Source organism: Giraffa tippelskirchi, chromosome 2, assembly GCF_054371585.1.
Source record: "Giraffa tippelskirchi isolate mGirTip1 chromosome 2, T2T-mGirTip1v1.2.pri, whole genome shotgun sequence".
Classification (NCBI taxonomy): Eukaryota; Metazoa; Chordata; class Mammalia; order Artiodactyla; family Giraffidae; genus Giraffa; species Giraffa tippelskirchi.
Genome location: NC_137276.1, coordinates 218,825,528 through 218,845,550, shown reverse-complemented (window position 1 = coordinate 218,845,550; position 20,023 = coordinate 218,825,528). Strand labels below are relative to the sequence as shown.

At 38.2% G+C, this 20,023-nt stretch overlaps 1 long non-coding RNA gene across 1 annotated transcript in view; it reads left to right on the top strand.

Moving 5' to 3' along the window:
- The window catches only part of LOC145532421 (uncharacterized), a 93,536-nt gene that overhangs the window by 60,922 nt on the left and 12,591 nt on the right, over window positions 1-20,023 (top strand). The window contains exons 7-8 of the long non-coding RNA XR_014073223.1: window positions 233-357; window positions 2,905-2,987. This is a non-coding gene — a long non-coding RNA (uncharacterized LOC145532421). The remainder of the gene's footprint in view (window positions 1-232; window positions 358-2,904; window positions 2,988-20,023) is intronic.

Genomic DNA, 20,023 nt, shown 5'->3' with positions numbered 1-20,023 from the left:
GGGGGGAATTGCAGTAGTTTCATATAATACAAATTAAAGAACAAAAGGTAAATAATTTACAAAGTTAAAAGAATGCTAGTGCTTTCCTCTCATTAAGTGGATAGAAAGTAACCTTGGGTGGTATTAAAGTTGTGCCTACTTTATATAATCACCATTATGATTCACTGATATTTAGTAATAATTGTCTCACAATATAAGAATCTCTTATTTTATTCTTGTGTCTATACATAAGGGAAAGCTGAATGAAAGAGAATGGGAGAGTCAGATTTTCTCAGGAAATTGAAGAAATGAAGCCTAAATTGCACAACATTTCTGCTTTGTTTCTTCTTTTGATGGCAAGTCTTTGCTATTTGCAGGGTAAGTTATAATAGAACTTAAGAAGTTAAGTTCTTATAATAGTTACTTAAGAGTATATTTTATTATCATAACATGAATAGTTGCCATCATTGGGCAATATGGAGGTATAAATAGACCAAAATCCATGGATAATCCAAAAATAACATTTCTGTATTTGCAATGTGTTTTCATATCATATTTAGCTGAACATGTGCTGATGTTCTGGGAATTTATTTGGAACAGAATAACAAAGTACACCATAAAGATCTGGCTTCAGTCTGTGGACACCTGGCTCTGAGACTAGAGGAAGGAGTGCCTCTTTCCAAGTGTTACAGTGAAGAGAAAAATCATGACCAACTGTTTCATTTAAAAAAACTCTTCTTTATGTAAATATTTTTCAGATTAAACTACATGTAAGGGCTGAAAAGAGTCAGACACGACTGAGTGACTGAGCACACATACACAAAGTATTGTTTAAAGACTCATCTTCAAATTTATCATGTGACCACACTGCATATCTCTTTTTTTCCCCTGAGTACTTAAAATTTTTTTTTTTCTTTTTTACAGTAGGTCTTTTTTGGTTATCTACTTAAAATATAGAAATGTATACATGGCCATCCTAAACTCCTAGTCTATGTCTCCCCCCTACCCTCTCCCCATGGTAACTGTAGGTTCATTCTCTAAGTCTGTGGGTCTTTTTATATTTTGTAAATAAGTTCATTTGCATCGTTTCTTTTTAGATTCCACATATAAGGCATGTCATACAGTATTTCTCCTTCTGTGTCTGACTCACTTCAGTCAATATGACACTCTGTAGGTCCATCCATGTTGCTGCAAATGGCATGATTTCATTCTTTTTGATGGCTGAATAGTAACGGAATATTACCACATCCTCTTTATCCATTCCTCTGTCAATGGACATTTAGGTTGCTTCCGTATCTTAGCTATTGTAAACAGGGCTGCAATGAACATTGGGGTGTATGTATCCTTTCGAACCATGTTTTTCTCCAGACATATGCCCAGGAGAGGGATTTCTGGGTCATGTGGCAGCTCTGTTTTTTGTTGTTCAAGGAGCCTCCACACTGTTCTTCATAGTGACTATGCCGATTTATATTCTCACCAATAGTTTAGAAGTGTTCCCTTTTCTCCACACACTCTTCAGCATTTATTGTTTGCAGAATTTTTGAGGATGGCTACTCTAAGTAGGAGCTTTCCTGGTGGCTCAGATGGTAAAGAGTCTGCCTGCAATGTGGGAGACCCAGGTTCGATCCCTGGCTTGGGAAGAGCTCCTGGAGAAGAAAATGGCAACCCATTCCAGTATTCTTGCCTGGAAAATCCCATGAACAAAAGCACCTGGAGAGCTACAGCGCATGGGGTCACACAGAGTTGGACACTACTGAGCGACTAACACACACACACACACACACACACACACACACACACACACACTCTAACTAGTGTGATGTGATACCTCATTGTAGTTTTGATTTGCATTTCTCTAATAAGTAACAGTGTTGACTATCTTGGCCATCTGTATTACACTGATTATCTCTTATTCCTTCCTGCCCACTCAGTTTTAGAGAATGATACATCCTTCTTCTACAAAATGGAACACTCATGCTGTTAATTCCAAGTTTTCTCATCTCCTCTGGACTCATGCTTCATTAAGTATCACTTCTTCTGTCTTTATCCAGCTCTTTAATATGTTCAACCACTCTAATTTCACCATCACTTACAAATATGACTAATTTCTATCTGAGAAACCCAATCTCACTATTTCTTTTTCCCTTTTACCAATGAACCTCTTAAATGTCCACTTCATCAGCACCTGGTGGCTCAGTGCTAAAGAATCCTCCTGCAATGCCCGAGCCATAGGAGACACGAGTTTGATCCCTGAGCCAGGAAGATCCCCTGGAGGAAGGCATGGCAACCCACTCCAGTATTCTTGCCTGGAGAATCCCCATGGACAGAGGAGCCTGGCAGGCTACAGTCCATGGGGTCGCAAACTGTTGGACATGACTGAAGTGACTTAGCATGCACATGCATGCATCATCAGCACCAGTATGTTTTAATATTTGTTCTAATTTATATCCTGTCCCCATCATGTTTACATAGCTTTTTTCGAACCCCCCAGCAACTTACTATTCCCTGGATCCAATAGACATTTTCTCAGTTCTCATACTCTTTAACACTTTGAACCAATCAACCCTATTAACCAAGCTACTCACCCATCCTTTCTTTGCCAAAATCTCTCTTTTGTGTCACTTTGGTGTAGTTCTTTAGTTACTAAGTCATGTCTGACTCTTCATGACCCTATGGACTCTAACCTGCCAGGCTCCTCTGTCCATGGGATTTCCAAAGCAAGAATACGGGAGTGGGTTGTCATTTCCTTCCCCAGGGAATCTTCTAGACCTAGGGATTGAACCCTCATCTCCTGCATTGGCAGGTGGATTCTTTACCACTGAGTCCCAGGGAAGCCCTGTGTCACTTTAGACATATTCTTATCTTGCTCTTATGCTACTCCTCCAACTACTCTCTTATCTTTTTTCACATGTGATATCCACTTAGATGTAGGTGGAAAGACATCCAGAATCTAGATGGCAGGAGATAAGGAAGAACCAGCAAAGGAGGCAGCAAAAAAAGGCGTAAAGGTAAGTTAGTGTGGAATCTAGCTCCTCATCAGATATTAAGCTGTGCAGAGACAGGAATTCCGTGTGCCTGATCAGTGTTGTAGCCTTTTCTGTATCTCATCCACAGAATGCAATAATCAGTACTGGCTGAATAAATAAAACAATGTCGGAAACTATATTGATAGCAGAGAGCAGGGAGAAAGAGTTTTCCTTTTCACATCCACCGGTCTCTTGCGAATGTTCTCTGGTCATTCTCACACTGGTAGCTCTAGCCCTGAAAGGCAGCAACTGGTAATTCTTCTAGCCTTCCAGATCAGGCAGGACAAGATGTTGTGGGGACCAGTTTCCTGTGCCTCTTCTAAGACTCAGGGAATTTAGTTGGCCCCCATGAGCATTCTCAGGGAGGAAGATAGGGCTTACTTAGGTTTTTCTTCTAAGCTTTCCACATTGTTTTTTCTCTTGATCCAACACATTGTCCTAGTTGATGCTTTTGTGTTTTGGAAGAGAGTCACTTATGACCTCTCAAAGAGACATCCACTTAGCACTGGGCACTCATCTTAGCACTGTTTGCAGCACTGAGCTCTCCAATGAGTCATTTTGGTCCAATTACTCTGGTGATTATAATATGGGTATAACAAAGTGATTTCCTTGCTGGTGCCTAGAAACAATATATGTTGACTTAGTTACAAACATTCTCTGTATGGTGCAATTCTACACAGCATGGAAAATCTATTTCTTTTTGCCAAAGGAAAAAATTGCAAATTCAATTCATGAGGTTCATAAATGTCAATAAACAGGCATAGAAAGGATAAGAGGATACACTTTTGAGCTTTTTAGTTTTCAAAAGTTCACATACTACTGTGACAATTCTTAAAGTTGTTGGAGAGATGGTGATGGCAAATATGTCAAGATGCCCTAGAAATTAGTGGCATATTTAAGCCAGCAACTCTCTGGGGGCAAATCCAAATTCTGAAGGAAAAAAGCAAAGCAAAGAAAAAATTGTTATCTTCAAAAGAACCAAATCACTGACCTTCTTCAATTGCTTGCATGGTTACAAAGGTGTCAAGTACCTTCGTGATCATGGCTTAGAACATCCTTCCATTTACTGCTTTAAAAGACACCGAAGTGAGAAAGTAACTTCGATCTGGATTTCTAAATCTGCATTGGTATGCTCATTTTGGACATAATAATGGTAAATGTGTAAAGCATGTGTCACATTTCTTAGTTATTCCCTTGCAACTTTCTTTTTTTTTTTTTTAAGGCTTTAAATTAGCTTATTTATCTATTTGTTAACTTTACAGTATTGTAATTGTTTTGCCATACATTGACATGAATCCACCATGGGTGTACGTGTTTTCCCCTTCCAGAACCCCCCTCCCACCTCCCTCCCCATCCCATCCCTCCGGGTCATCCCGGTGCATCAGCCCTGAGCAGCCTGTATCATGTGTCGAACCTGGACTGGCGATTCGTTTCACATATGATAATTTACATACTTCAATGCCATTCTCCCATATCATCTCGCCCTCGCCCTCTCCCATAGAGTCCATAATACTGTTCTATTTATCTGTGTCTCTTTTGATGTCTCGCATACAGGGTTATCTTTACCGATTAACTAAATACCATATATATGTGTCAGTATACTGTTTTGGTGTTTTTCTTTCTGGCTTACTTCACTCTGTATAATAGGCTCCAGTTTCATCCACCTCATTAGAACTGATTCGAACGTATTCTTTTTAATGGCCGAGTAATATTCCATTGTGTATATGTACCACAGCTTCCTTATCCATTCGTCTGCTCATGGACATCTAGGTTGCTTCCATGTCCTGGCTATTATAACAGTGCTGCAATGAACATTGGGGTACACGTGTCTCTTTCAATTCTGGTTTCCTCGGTGTGTATGCCCAGCAGTAGGATTGCTGGGTCATATGGCAGTTCTATTTCCAGTTTTTTGAGGAATCTCCACACTGTTCTCCATAGTGGCTGTACTAGTTTGCATTCCCACCAACAGTGTAAGAGGGTTCCCTTTTCTCCACACCCTCTCCAGCATTGTAGTCTTTTGGATAGCAGCCATTCTGACCGGTGTGAAATGGTACCTCATTGTGGTTTTGATTTGCATTTCTCTGATAATGAGTGATGTTGAGCATCTTTTCTTGTGTTTGTTAGCCATCTGTATGTCTTCTTTGGAGAAGTGTCTGTTTAGTTCTTTGGCCCACTTTTTGATTGGGTCATTTATTTTTCTGGAATTGAGCTGCAGGAGTTGCTTGTATATTTTTGAGATTAATTGTTTGTCCATTGCTTCATTTGCTATTATTTTCTCCCATTCTGAAGGCTCTCTTTTCACCTTGCTTATAGTTTCCTTTGTTGTGCAAAAGCTTTTAATTTTAATTAGGTCCCATTTGTTTATTTTTGCTTTTATTTCCAATATTCTGGGAGGTGGGTCATAGAGGATCCTGCTGTGGTTTATGTCAGAGAGTGTTTTGCCTATGTTTTCCTCTAGTTTTATAGTTTCTGGTCTTGGTTTAGATCTTTAATCCATTTTGAGTTTATTTTTGTGATTGGAAAAATCAATATAGTGAAAATGAGTATACTACCCAAAGCAATCTAAGATTCAATGCAATCCTTATCAAGCTACCAACGGTATTCTTCAGAGAACTAGAACAAATAATTTCACAATTTGTATGGAAATACAAAAAACCTCAAATAGCCAAAGCAATCTTGAGAAAGAAGAATGGAACTGGAGGAATCAACCTGCCTGACTTCAGGCTCTACTAGAAAGCCACAGTCATCAAGACAGTATGGTACTGGCACAAGGACAGAAATATAGAACAATGGAACAAAGTAGAAAGCCCAGAGATAAATCCATGCACCTATGGACACCTTATCTTTGACAAAGGAAGCAAGAATATACAATGGAGAAAAGACAATCTCTTTAACAAGTGGTGCTGGGAAAACTGGTCAACCACTTGTAAAAGAATGAAACTAGAACACTTTCTAACACCATGCAACTTTCTTTCAAGGAATATATAGTGAGGGTGAAATTGCAAATTGCTATCTTACTAAGCTTGGTTTGCAAATTTCTGATGAGAAACTCTACATAAAAATACGTAATATCATGAGACAAATATGAGAAATAAATATTTCTCTTTATGTGGGATCTTATGTTTCCTAAAACGCACTGTTTCCTTTCTCTAATTTAGAAAATACATTGTGATTATATTTTAAAAGTAACACATGCAATTTGCTACCAATCTTGGTGAAATCTAAGAAAATAACAGAGAATTTGTATTAGGTCAAATGGTTCTCAATCTTTATCAATGTTAATTCAACTTAAAGAGTTCAGCTTAGAATCTTCTGTCAAATGAGATGTAGGCTGAATAAAAATTTCTATATAGAAGAAAATCTTTTTGTGTTAAAAGTAATTTACAACTCACATTTTAATTTTTTGCAAAGCATTCTCACGCTTTTGGGTCATTCTTAAATTCATGAATGTCAAATATTGTGCTAAAATTCTTTCTTGGATAATTACAGTGGCTTTAAAAACCACTTTTCTTTGGTTTTCTTTATTATCGTGAAACCAGTCGAAAGCACCAAAAGTTTGGGTTATTGGTTGTCCACACAAAATGCAATAGACTCGGTGGCTTAGACAACAGAAATCTGTTTTCTCACAATTCGAAGTTCAAGGATAAAGTGTGGGTCAAGTCTGTTCTGAAGAGAGAGCTTGTAGATATGTGCTCACATAACTTTCCTTGGTGCATTCCTAGGGAGAGATTTCTCTTTTCCTCTTAAAGGGCCACTAATCCTTTCATGTGTACCTGCTAAGTCGCTTCAGCTGTGTTTGACTCTTTGTTACCCCATAGACTATAGCCTCTCTGGCTCCTCTGTCCAAGGGGTTCTCTAGGCAAGAATACTGGAGTGGGTTGCCATGCCCTTCTCCAGGGGATCTTCCTGACCCAGGGACTAAACTCATGTGTCTTACATCTCCTTCATTGGCAGGCAGGTTCTTTACCACTAATGACAGCTGGGAAACCCAACCCTATCATATCAGGACTCTATTCTTATGACCTCATTTAATTCAGCAGTCACACATGGTTGTGAGAGCTGGACTCTAAAGAAGGCAGAATGCCAAAGAATTGATGCCTTTGAACTGTGGTGCTGGAGAAGACTCCTGAAAGTCCCTTGGACAGCAAGGAGATCAAACCAGTCAATATTAAGGGAGATCAACCCTGACTATTCACCAGAAGGACTGATGCTAAAACTGAAGCTCTAGTATTTTGGTCATCTGCTGTGAACAGATGACACATTGGAAAAGTCGCTGATGCTGGGAAAGATTGAGGGCAGAAGGACAAGAGGGTGGCAGAGGATGAGATGGCTGGACAGCATCACCGATGCAATGAACGTGAACTTGGGCAAACTTCAGGAAATGATGAGGGACAGGGAGGCCTGGCGAACTGCAGGGGTCGCAAAGAGTCAGACATGACTGGGAGATTGAAAAACAGCAACGACCTCCTAGAAGCCCCACTGCCAAAAACAATCACATAAGGGGTTAGGACTTATGAATTTGAGGGGGACACAATTCACTCCATAGCCCCAATATAGCACCAGATCTAACTATAGCAATATTTCCAGTAGTTTAGTATTCTGCACCATGTTTCCGTTTCTGCAATCAACCTTTACAGAGCATGTACTCTGTACCTGGCACAGTGTTAGATTTGGAGCGTCATAAAGATGAATAAAAGAGTCTTCTGCCTATAAACTTACAGTCTAATGGGTGAAATTGATGTGTACACCCACAAACCTCATAATACCATGTAAGAAGCAAATAGAAATGTGCATTAGATAATTGATTGAAAATGTCTCTCTACACTGCATTTCCCATCAATCTATCTTAACTCATTAGTATATACATATTTTACATAGTAGCCATCCATTATTTTCTGCTCTGATCACTGATATAGCAAGTATTGCCCATTGAGCCACAAGCAACTATATTATGTTTTAGGCAGAGCATTTTATTTCTGAGCTGCCTTAGGATCTTTTGCCGGGAATTTTGCTTGTTTCAGTGACTGTGGCAAAGGTGATCCTTACGGGATAATTTCTCTTCAATCTTTTTTCTCCCTCAATATATGATCACCATGGTTTGGAATGCTTAGATGATTTTAACATCCTTAAAAAGTTAACTCACTGCCGCATCAACTGATAGGACTGTTTTTCTTAAATTGAAGGATAGTAGATTTGCAGTGTTTCAGAAGTACAGCAAAATGATTCAGTTTTATATATATAGTACACACACACACACACACACACACACACACACACACACATCAGTATAATATATATTCAGTTCAGTTACTTAGTCGTGTCCGACTCCTTGCCACCCCCATGAACCGCAGCACGCCAGGCCTCCCTGTCCATCACCAACTCCTGGAGTTTACCGAAACTCATGTCCATTGAGTCGGTGATGCCATCCAACCATCTCATCCTCTGTCGTCCCCTTCTCCTCCTGCCCTCAGTCTTTCCCAACATCAGGGTCTTTTCAAAGGAGTCAGCTCTTTGCATCAGGTGGCCAACATCAGTCCTTCCAATGAATATTCAGGACTGATCTCCTTTAGGATGGACTGGTTGGATCTCCTTGCAGTCCAAGGGACTCTCAAGAGTCTTCTCCAACACCACAGTTCAAAAGCATCAATTCTTCTGCGCTAAGCTTTCTTTATAGTTCGACTCTCACATCCATACATGACTACTGGAAAAACCATAGCCTTCACTAGACAGAACTTTGTTGACAAAGTAATGTCTCTGCTTTTTAATATGCTGTCTAGGTTGGTCATAACTTTCCTTCCAAGGATTCAGTTAAATGTATATTCCTTTCCAGATTCTTTTCCATTATAGGCTATTACAAGATGTTGAATACAGTTCCTTTTGCTATACGGTAGGTCTTTGTTTTTTATCTGTTTTATAGTAGTGCATATCTGTTAATCCCAAATTGCTAATTTATCTCTTCCTTCTCCTTCCCCTTTGGTAACCATAAGTTTGTTTTCAATATCTGTGAGTCTATTTCTATTTTGTAAATAAGTTTCATTTGCATCATCTTCTTAGATTCCACATATAAATGATATCATATGATATTTGTCTTTCTCTGATTTACTTCATTCAGTGTGATAATCTCTATGTCTGTCTATGTTGCTGCAAAAGGCATTTTCATGCTTTTTATGGCCAAGTAATATTCCATTGAATATATGTACTCCTTTATTCATTCATCTGTTGATGGGCATTTAGCTTGCTCCTACGCCTTGGCTATTGTAAATAATGCTGCTTCAAACGTTAGGATAAATGTATCTTTTCAAATTAGAGCTTTTCTGGATATATGCCTAGGCATGAAATTACTGGATCATACGGTAACTCTATCTTTAGTTTTTAAGGAACCTCCATACTGTTCTTGATAAGACTGTTTTTAATTGGAGCTGAATCACTTGGAACCTCTGAAGAATCCTTTCTCAAAGATTCTGATTTAAAATTAAGCAAGAGTTAAAGTTTGCAATTGTGTCCATCTCAGTTTCAATGTAAAATGAAATTAGGTATGTCTATCCATCAGTGTGCTTGTAATTTATGTTTGGTCACCCTTTCATTGGTCATAAATAATTCTGAAATCATTGGTATCAAGAATAGCCAAAAGATCACAGTTAACACATTTTTGAAACCCTATTTAAAATACAAATGTCACTATCAGAACTTTTCAAGGTTGTTCTATGGTTAATTTCCCAAGTGAGGCTGTAAAAGGTTAGGATGCACCCTGAGTTTACAAGCATTGAGCCTGACTTTGTCCTACCAGCTTCCTCAGTACTATTGTAACTCTCGGGGTCTAAAATTGTTTCTATGTGTGGCCTTTATTTATTTTAGCCAGCGGACACACCTTTTCCTTTTTAAACTGGTATGTGGATGGCCTTTCCTTGTAATAACAATTGACATAATCCTGTTGAGCTGAAAGAAAACAGTACTAAGGAAAACACTGGCTATTTCTAACATTCTCAGACCTCTGTAAGGAGGAACATAGGTCTCTACCAGGGTCAGGTGCAGACAGAGCTACCAATGGGTGCAACTAAGAATTTCAGGCAGAATTCTCTCTGCTTGGGAAGTACATCTTTCCCCCTACCCTAGGATGCTGAAAATGAATTATAAGGAGATATGAGTTTTTTCACTTGTTGGATTCACAAATGTTCTACAACAAGCAACAGCAACTGTCGCTGGCAAAGACTCAGGGATATGAAAGTGCCCTTCCTTTGGTGGCAGGAATGTGAATTCCTCAACTGTTCTGGCAAATAAACCTGGCAGCAATTATTTGAATTAAAATGATTATATGTTTTATAGCAATTCTAGTTCTTGAATTATACTTTACATTAAAAAAGTTACACCAGATAAGGACTATGTGGACATAATGCTATTTGCAGCATGGTTTGTAGTGTGAACAAGCCATGAACTATCTGAATGCCCATGAGTAGGGAATTGAATAAATCACTGCACACAGGTGCAGACACACACACACATTGGAAAATGATATATTAGGATGTATTAATATCCCAAATGGAAGGGAAGGTCACAATATACAGTGAAATTAAATAAAGCCAATTCAGAGTAAAGTGAATAATAACCTAAAGCTAAATCAAAAAATAAGCTACGTAGTCCTTTTTACCAGCTGGAACCATGGAAAGTGCAGCAGAAAAGAAAGATGGTTTCTGCTGTGTCAGAAACCCTTAAAGAAGAGAAGGGATTTCTTAGAGCTAAAGATCAGGTGCCTGAAAAAGAAGTTTTCCCAAAACATGCTTTGAAAGGCAAGGATGAATCTTATCTATGAAAAGTAAGTACAATCACAAGGAATATGGACAGACACACAAGACTGACACATCCAAGAAGGCTAGGATGGCAGGACCCATATTGGGTTCTGTATCTGCAGAACCCATATTGGAATTTGTCATTGGCATCAGTATCCTTGGTGTGACCCAAGGGTCTGAAAAGTGTTGTGGCTTCTTAGCCTTCACCGTATCTTCAATGGTACCTTTGTGAAGATCAGCAAGGCTTCAGTTAACATGCTGAGTATTATGGAACTGTATATTGCACGTAAACTGCCCTGACAGATAGCACATTGGTTGCTGGCTCTCTTGTTACATTTGGGACCATCTGCATGGAGGATCTGATTCATGAGATCTATACTGTTGAACAATGCTTTCAAGAAACCAACAACTTCTACTGATTCTTCAAATGATCTTTTCCATGAGGTGGGATGAAGTAAAAGGTCATCCACTGTGTAGAAGATAGAGACACTTGCAACAGAAAAGACCAAATCAACAGGCTTATTAGAAGGATAAACTAAGGTGTGTACTTTGATTATTCTGGTAGTCTAGTCAGTTAATAAATGGTGACAGCTTTCAAACTGAAGTGTAAAACAAAACACCCCCCCGCCCCCGGCCAAGAAAACACCAGACTATGTGATTAACAAAAAAGAAAATTGGACAAATATACACCCAGTTCTTCACATTTGTTATCTAAGGGAGATATGGGGGATTATTTACCTGTCATTCAGTCATTTATTCATTTTATCAACAACCATCCTGGAGAACAGTATGGAGATTCCTTAAAAAACTAAGAATGAAACGACCATATGATCCAGCAAGCCCACTACTGGGCACATATCCTGAGAAGGCCATAATTCAAAAACACACTTGTATGCCAATGTCCATTGCAGCACTATTTACAATAACCAGGATGTGGAAGCTACTCAGATGTCCATCAATGGATGAATGGATAAAGAAGTTATGGTATGTACACACAATTGAGTACTACTCAGCCATAGAAAGGAATTAATTTCAATCAGTTGAACCGAGGTGAAAACTTAGAGCCTGTTATACAGAGCAAAATAAATCAGAAAGAGAAAACCAAATATCATATATGAACACATATATATGGAATCTAGAAAAATGGTACTGATGAGCCTATCTGCAGAGCAGAAGTAGAGAAAAGACTTATAGACACAATAGGGAAAGAAGAGGGTGGGACAAATTGATAGGGCAGCAGTGACACATATATATAAAACCATGTGAAAAGTAGATAGCTAGTGGGAAGCAGCAGTATAGCACAGGGAGCTTATAGCAGTGCTCTGTGATGACCTAGAGGAGTGCGATGGGGGGGTGGGAGGGAGGCTCAAGAGGGAGAGGGTATATATACACGTATGACTGATTCACATTGTTGTACCGCAGAAACAAGCACGACATTGTCAAGTGATTATCCTCCAGTTAAAAATAAAATAACAATAAGAAAAAAAAATCCTCTATTTTAGTAGATTTCTCTATCTTGCAGTCTTTGGTCTCTCAGATTCAAACATCTCCTAAATAAAAAAAGTTTTTTCATAACTTGACCAAGAAGGGAAGACACATGGAGTAAAAGAAAAAAGATGGAACAATAGCCTGGTGATGGATGCTGGGTGAGAAGAGGGCTGGACATCTACGTGGCAGCCGATCTCATTATCTCCTCCCTCAATGGTAGCAGAGGTCTTCCTCCTACTCATGAAGCACAGGGGTTTGGAGAAGGGTGTTGCCTGAGAAGGAAGAGCCTGGCTGGATCACCCAAATTTCTTGCAGTTATTGAGAGCCCCCACCCTTGTACAGTTAGTTGGCTTTAGGTTGCCCAGTGCAGCTCTCTTCACCACGCCTCGGGAGAAGGTCTACCCTTGCCAGTAAAACGCTCAAGTTCCTAGGGCAGGGAGGATGAAGGCAGCATAAAGTTGTTGATGGATGAAGGTACATCTCTTCCAGGTATGAGTAAAAAACTTCCAGATGAGTCAAGAAATTTGCCCCATATCCGTGTTTCCCTCCTCATTCCACCCATAGAGCTAGGCACCAATTTGTGTGTGGATTTGGCTGCTCAAAGATTTGCTCAGAGAAGAATACAGTTAGGAAAATATTTGAAGTTATTCACATTTTTTCTTCTCCCTGTGTGTATCTTTTCCTCTCTCTTTTCCTCCTCATTCAAGCAGATCCTGGGGAAGTGTGAGGCAAGATAATGATTCTGGCTATTAATTGCCAGTGACTCAAATCCAAAGGCAAAATCAGGCAAGATGGCCAGAAAAGGCAAAAAGAAGGAGAATGTATGGACATTGACCAAGGAAGTGTCTGCGCCAGCGATATGATGAGAGGAAAAACTTCCAGGCTAGAGAGTGCTTCCCATGGGAATAGGGAAGTGTAGGGAGGATACGAAGGGAGGAGTCTGTGGGAGCAAGGAGATTGGGCCAGTGCCTTGTTGCCAACTATGTTAAGAAGCGAGCACTAAGAGTCCATGAAGGAAATGAATACTTGGTATTGGGTCAAGTGAAACTAAAAGCATCCATTGCCCCATGACAGACATTTTGGAATTACAAAAAAATGTTACAGTGAATTATGGTTGTGTCTCTGGACAAGAGATTTTTGCAATTTATATTTCCGAAATTGATTTTCTGGATCTTAGCCTTCAAACTTTGCTAGATATTGCAGAAAGCTTTCAGTATTACAGCAGTTTGCTCTCTCAATCGCTTCATCTTTTTCTTCTTAAATTTAAACAAAACTCCCTACTGTAAAACTTCAAAGCTCATTAATCATCAGTAATTAACACTAAGAATTTGAAAGTTCCTGTCTCCCCTACTTCTTCATCACTACTTGTCATCGACAAACTTTAATTTTTTCCAGTGTGATGACATGAAAGGGTACCTTTTTAAAATTTGCATGTTTCTATTAATAGCAAGTTACAACTTTTTTTTCATATCTTTATTGGTCATACAGAGCTTCTTTTCTGTGACCTAAAATTTATATTAATTTCTTTACTGGGATTTTTGTCTTTTTCTTATTCGTAGAATATTTTTATATATTCTAGATTGCAATTATTTCTCAAATGCCTTATAAATATTTTCTCTGTCTCTAGTTGCCTTTTAACTTAGTTTATGGTGTCTAAATCATGATATGTATTTCTGTGTACAGATATTTTGCCTCTGTAGGTAGATTTAGTCCTAAGTGTTTTATTCTTTTTGTTGCAATGGTAAATGAGAGTCTTAATTTCTCTTCCTCATCTTTCATCATTAGTGTATAGGAAAGCAAGAGATTCCTGTGTATTAATTTTGTATCCTGTGAATTTACTAAATTCATTGATTAGTTCTAGCAGTTTCCTGGTGGCATCTTTAGGATTTTCTATGTACAATATGATGTCATCTGCAAACAGTGACAGTTTTACTTCTTCTCTGCCAGTTTGGATTTTTAAGTTTCTTTTTCTTCTCTGATTGTTGTGGCTGGGACTTCTAAAACTTGAATAATAGAGAACAAATTTATGGATACCAAAGGGGGAAAGAGGGAATGGGATGAATTGGGAGGTTGGGGTTGACATATGTACACTGTTGATATTATGTATAAAATAGATAACTAAGGGGAACCTACTGTATAGCACAGGGAACTCTACTCAGTGCTCTGTGATGACCTAAATGGGAAAGAAATCCCCAAAAGAGGGGACATATGTACACGTATAACTGATTCACTTTGCTGTATGGTAGAAACTAACTAACACAGCACTGTAAAGCAACTATACACCAGTAAAAATAAAAATGAAATAAAGAATGATATTTAAAATAACATGTTATCAAACTTACCTTTTAGTTTATACTTAATGGGTTGGTTTTTTTGATTCTTATTAGCCTTTGTTTCAGAGCAGTTTAGTTTCATAGTACAATTGGGCAGAAGGTACCCAGGTATCCCATTTAGTGCCTGCTTCCATACATGCATAACCTCCTCAATTATCAACACCCACCAGAGTCATACATGCATTACAACTGATGAAACTTTTAATATTTTAAAAAAATCTTTCCTTCCTTCAATGTTATGAGATAGCCTCCTATATTTTCTTCTAAAACTTTTGAGGGTTGCTTTTAGCCTTTAAGTCTAATCCATGTGGACTTTCTATTGTATATGGAATGAGGAAGAATTTAATACATTTTAAAATTTGTTCCTCAATCACACGAGGTCATCCCATCGAATTGGCAGATTTACCTGCAGCCACACTGAAAGCTCAAGGTTGGCAAAGCAGTTCATAGCAGGAATCAAGACTGAGCACCGTGGGTAAACCACTGGGCTCATGGATGAGCCCCATAAACCAAAGAGCAAACTAGCAGAGTTGCCTGAATCAGTGAGTGGGATGACCTCTGTGGAGTCTCTGGTACTATGGACACCAGGGATATTCAACTGATTGAAAAAGGATAAAACAGGCCTGACCTCATAACTGGGGATCAGGATCTGGATCAAAACAATTAACCAATCAGCAAATATAGCAGCAAATATGGCAGAACTAACACACCTAAAGTATTTTCCAACCAAATGGAGACAATCCAGAAGAAAGTATTTTCTGGATAAAATTTCCTCTATATAATATCACCAATTTATTTAATATATACTAAAGTCTTCTTTAAGTTCTTAAAAACCCCAATGGAGTGGAGAGAAAAGAAAAATACTATTTTAATTGTTTAGGTGGAAAAAATAAACTTTATATTTATTTCTCCTCTGCTGAAAGGATAATAAAATAAAATCAAGCTTAATAATTTAAGCAGAGGCTACAATTTATCCTATTAGTAAAACAACTGCAAGGAATTTCATGGTAATTTTAGTATTTATACAGCTTTTTAAAGAAAATAAAAGAAAACATTGAATTATAAAAAACATTTATACTGGAGCACAAGGAACTATATTCAATATCTTCTAATCTTGTAATAACCTATAGTGAAAAAGAATATATATATATACATATATGCACATATGTATGTCTGAATCACTTTGTTGTATATCAGAAATCAGTAAGACATTGTAAGTCAAATACACTTCCATTTTTAAAAAGCTACTTATATTGGTATATGCCTTCTGAAGTAAAATTTCAATGTACATCATCTAAATTATCAGAATTGAAAAATATAACCCAGAATCCAGCGTGTTATTTCCAAGAAGAGTGTCAGTTTAAGTATTTGAAATACAGCTTGATCTTTGTGATAAAAAAAAAAAATTCACTGGGAATATCCCACATGCTTTCTAAATGCCCCAGTTGGCCTAGGTAATTTTTCTTACTCTTCCACAACATATGGCATTCTTTCTATGAATGACATCAATTTGGAAATACCCTGTGCTTTCTGAGTTATAAATGGATAGCTCACTATGAACTCCTGATTATATTATGATTCATACTTTCACTTCTGTTTTTTTAATACTATCATTTTGAAAAAGTGAAAGTGAAACTGTTTCATGGGCAAACAGTTCACTAGGGAGGAGAAAAAATATGGTTGAATGTAATGATTTACAAAATATTTAAGGTTTATTGTGTAAGAATATGGTGAAAATCATTCCTTAAAGAAGAAAACAGTGTAGTTGTGGCCAAAAAATTGCTCTTAGAGAGTGAATCTGGGCATTAACAGTGATATTTATCAGAGTTCTGCTTTACATAGAAGAACTGCTTATGATTTTTTCTGGCCTCTATCCATCTATCTTTCTTTTAAAACTCTTTTTCTTCATGAAACTGGTTTATGAATCCTATACCTCTAGAATTTGTTCTGCTAGTCATTACACTATGGTAGAAAGATGATGATAGCTAGCTAGCTAGCTAGAGAAAGAATAAAAAAAAAAAAAGGGAGGAAGAAAGAAAAGAAGAAAGAAGGAAGGAAAGAACCATATGGAAAGTTCCAACATAACTCCTTTATTGATACTTCAAGTTTCCCTGGGCCAGCTGTCATGCCTGCTCATTGCAGTGTCTCCGGTACCTTTGCCAGTTCCCGGCATGAAGCAACATTCAACAAATATTTGTTGAATAAATCAACACAGCAGGTTAAAAGCAATTTTTTATACCTCATGGTTTTCTGTTGAAAACCACAAGAAAAACAAAATGTGTTCTGAGGTCTCAGCATTTTAGTAACCAAGAAGCGTCAGGAATCTAATGAGATCCTTCTCTTAAGAGATCCTTCAAGTAGCAGTGCATGGTATCAGAGGTACGAGGTCTAATGCTAGGTGCCTCTGTGCCTTGTGATTCTTCATTTAACATTATTTGTAGAATGGGAATTCTGCTGGAGATTATAACCCTTTATAAAGGCTAATGTGATTAAAAAAAACTTTTTATTAAGTATAAATTTACCTTCCTGGGCTGTCTGTCACCAAAGGGCAGTTTCTACCAAAGCATTGTGTCTTGTGGGTCAGTATGTGTTTTCCTGTAGATGAATTTACATTTAAATTCAATGTCCCCTTCCCAGACCATTTTTTTTTCTACCTACACTGTTTTGATGTTTGTATTTAAAAAATCTACCAACACCTTTAGCTTAAGGCATTGAAGAATGATCTTATCTAAGAAAGAATGCAACCTTCTGTTTTAAACCATAATTAACATTTGAAATGGGGTAATCTAACACCCCAGTTAGTCAGTCACTCTTTGTATTTCTAAGAAGTTGAAACACAGGAGGGCTATGACTGTATAAGTGGTAAGGAGTGAAAAATGTTTAGAGGATTGTTTAGTGGAAATAAAAAAGTTACTCCCTCCAAAATTTTTCTAGAAGCCCTCAAACATCATTTAAGATATTAGAACATCCCAATGTTAGTTATACCAATAATCTGAGCTGTAAATAACATTGAGAAATGCTGAGAATAGCAGTGGTAGTAAAAAAAAAAAGGTTCCTGGTTTAAACCATTACATTTTTTGATAGCAAAAGAAATGGCATGAAATATCCTTTTGTGTAATCATTTTCCCCCTTTATTCTGTTAATGTGTTAAATGATATTGATTGGTGTTCAAATGTTAAAATAATCTTGTATTCCTGGGATAAACCCCACTTTCTCATTTTATATAGTATTTGATTCTCTTTCAGTTCAGTTCAGTCACTCAGTTGTGTTCAACTCCTTGCAACCCCATGGACTGCAGCATGCCAGGCCTTCTGTCCATTACCAACTCCCAGAGTTTACTCAAACTCATGTCTACTGAGTCGGTGATGCCATCCAACCATTTTCATCCTCTGCCGTCCCCTTCTCTTCCTGCCTTCAATCTTTCCCAGCATCAGAGTCTTTTCCAATGAGTCAGTTCTTGCATCAGGTCGCCAAAGTATTGGAGCTTCAGCTTCAGCATCAGTCCTTCCTATGAATATTCAGGACTGATTTCCTTTAGAATGGACTGGTTTGATCTTGCAGTCCAAGGAACTCTCAAGGGTCTTCTGCAACACCACTTAAAGAGATAGGAATATCAGACCACCTGAACTGCCTCCTGAGAAATCTGTATGCAGGTCAGGAAGCAACAGTTAGAACTGGACATGGAACAACAGGTTTGTTCCAAGTCAGGTGTATATTGTCACCCTGCTTATTTAACTTATATGCAGAGTACGTTATGCGACATGCCTGGCTGGATGAAGCACAAGCTGTAATCAAGATTGCCGGGAGAAATAACACTAACCTTAGATATGCAGATGACACCACCCTTATGGTAGAAAGTGAAGAAGAACTAAAGAGCCTCTTGATGAAAGTGAAAGAGGACAGTGGAAAAGTTGGCTTAAAACTCAACATTCAGAAAACGAAGATCATGGCATCCAGTCCCATCACTTCATGGCAAATAGATGGGGAAGCAATGGAAACAGTGAGAGACTTTATTTTGGGGGGCTCCAAAATCACTGCAGATGGTGACTGAAGCCATGAAATTAAAAGACAGTTGCTCCTTGGAAGAAAAGTTATGACCAACCTAGACAACATATTAAAAAGCAGAGATCTTGCTTTGCCAACAAAGGTCCGTCTAGTCAGACATGGTTTTTCCAGTCGTCATGTATGGATATGAGGGTTGGGCTAAAAAGAAAGCTGAATGCTGAATAATTGATGCTTTTGAACTGTGGTGTAACCTGTTAAATATTTTTAAAGAAGGAATCAGTTCAGTTCAGTTGTTCAGTCGTGTTCGACTCTCTGCAACCCCATGAACCGCAGCATGCCAGGCCTCCCTGTCCATCACTAACTCCCGGAGCCCACCCAAACCCATGTCCATTGAGTCGGTGATGCCATCCAACCATCCCATCTTCTTTCGTCCCCTTCTCCTCCTACCTTCAATCTTTCACAACATCAGGGTCTTTTCAAATGAGTCAGCTCTTCGCATGAGGTGGCCAAAGTATTGAAGTTTCAGCTTCGACATCAGTCCTTCCAATGAACACCCAGGACTGATCTCCTTTAGGGTGGACTGGTTGGATCTCCTTGCAGTCCAAGGGACTCTCAAGAGTCTTCTCCAACACCACAGTTCAAAAGCATCAATTCTTCAGCACTCAGCTTTCTTTATAGTCCAACTCTCACATCCATACATGACCACTGGAAAAACCATAGCCTTGACTAGACAGACCTTTGTTGACAAAGTAATGTCTCTGCTTTTTAATATACTGTCTAGGTTGGAATAAGTTATAAAAAAAGGGAGGTGGTCAGTCTGGCATATGAAAGAACAAAACAGATAATCTATGAAGTACACTTTGGCAGAGAATTCTAGAGAAATTTGTTCCTGAGATTTGTCCTTTCTGGTGCTGATTCTTGAAATTGTAGCATTAGTTATTCTTTGATGATGCCATTGAACATTTTGTTTAAATCAACCCCCACTTACTCTGAATTCATATTCAAGTAAGTAATATTTTGATTATTATTTGATTTCTGATATAATTTACAAAGAAGGAATGTTTTGGCTAGAGGACCCTCTGGCAGTTATATGCTATAATTAATAAGAGATATTTTTTCCTGGTTTGTACAGAACTCTCTTGAATGTAGTTTGTGTGAGTTACAATTCCCAAGACTGACCAAGTCTGGGATGCCTGAGGAAATGGAATTTTTAAACAGACAATGCTGAGCAACTGATTGGGCTTCGGTGGCCTCCCCAAAGCTGTTGCCACTTTGATGAGATCTTATTTCTTATGGGGACAGTGTGAAAGAGTATCTTGTAAAATGCATGGCATGGAGTGGTATACTACTTACACGAGGAAGAGGGAAAGAAAACAGCGTACTGAGAAGAAGCAAATCAAGGAGGAAA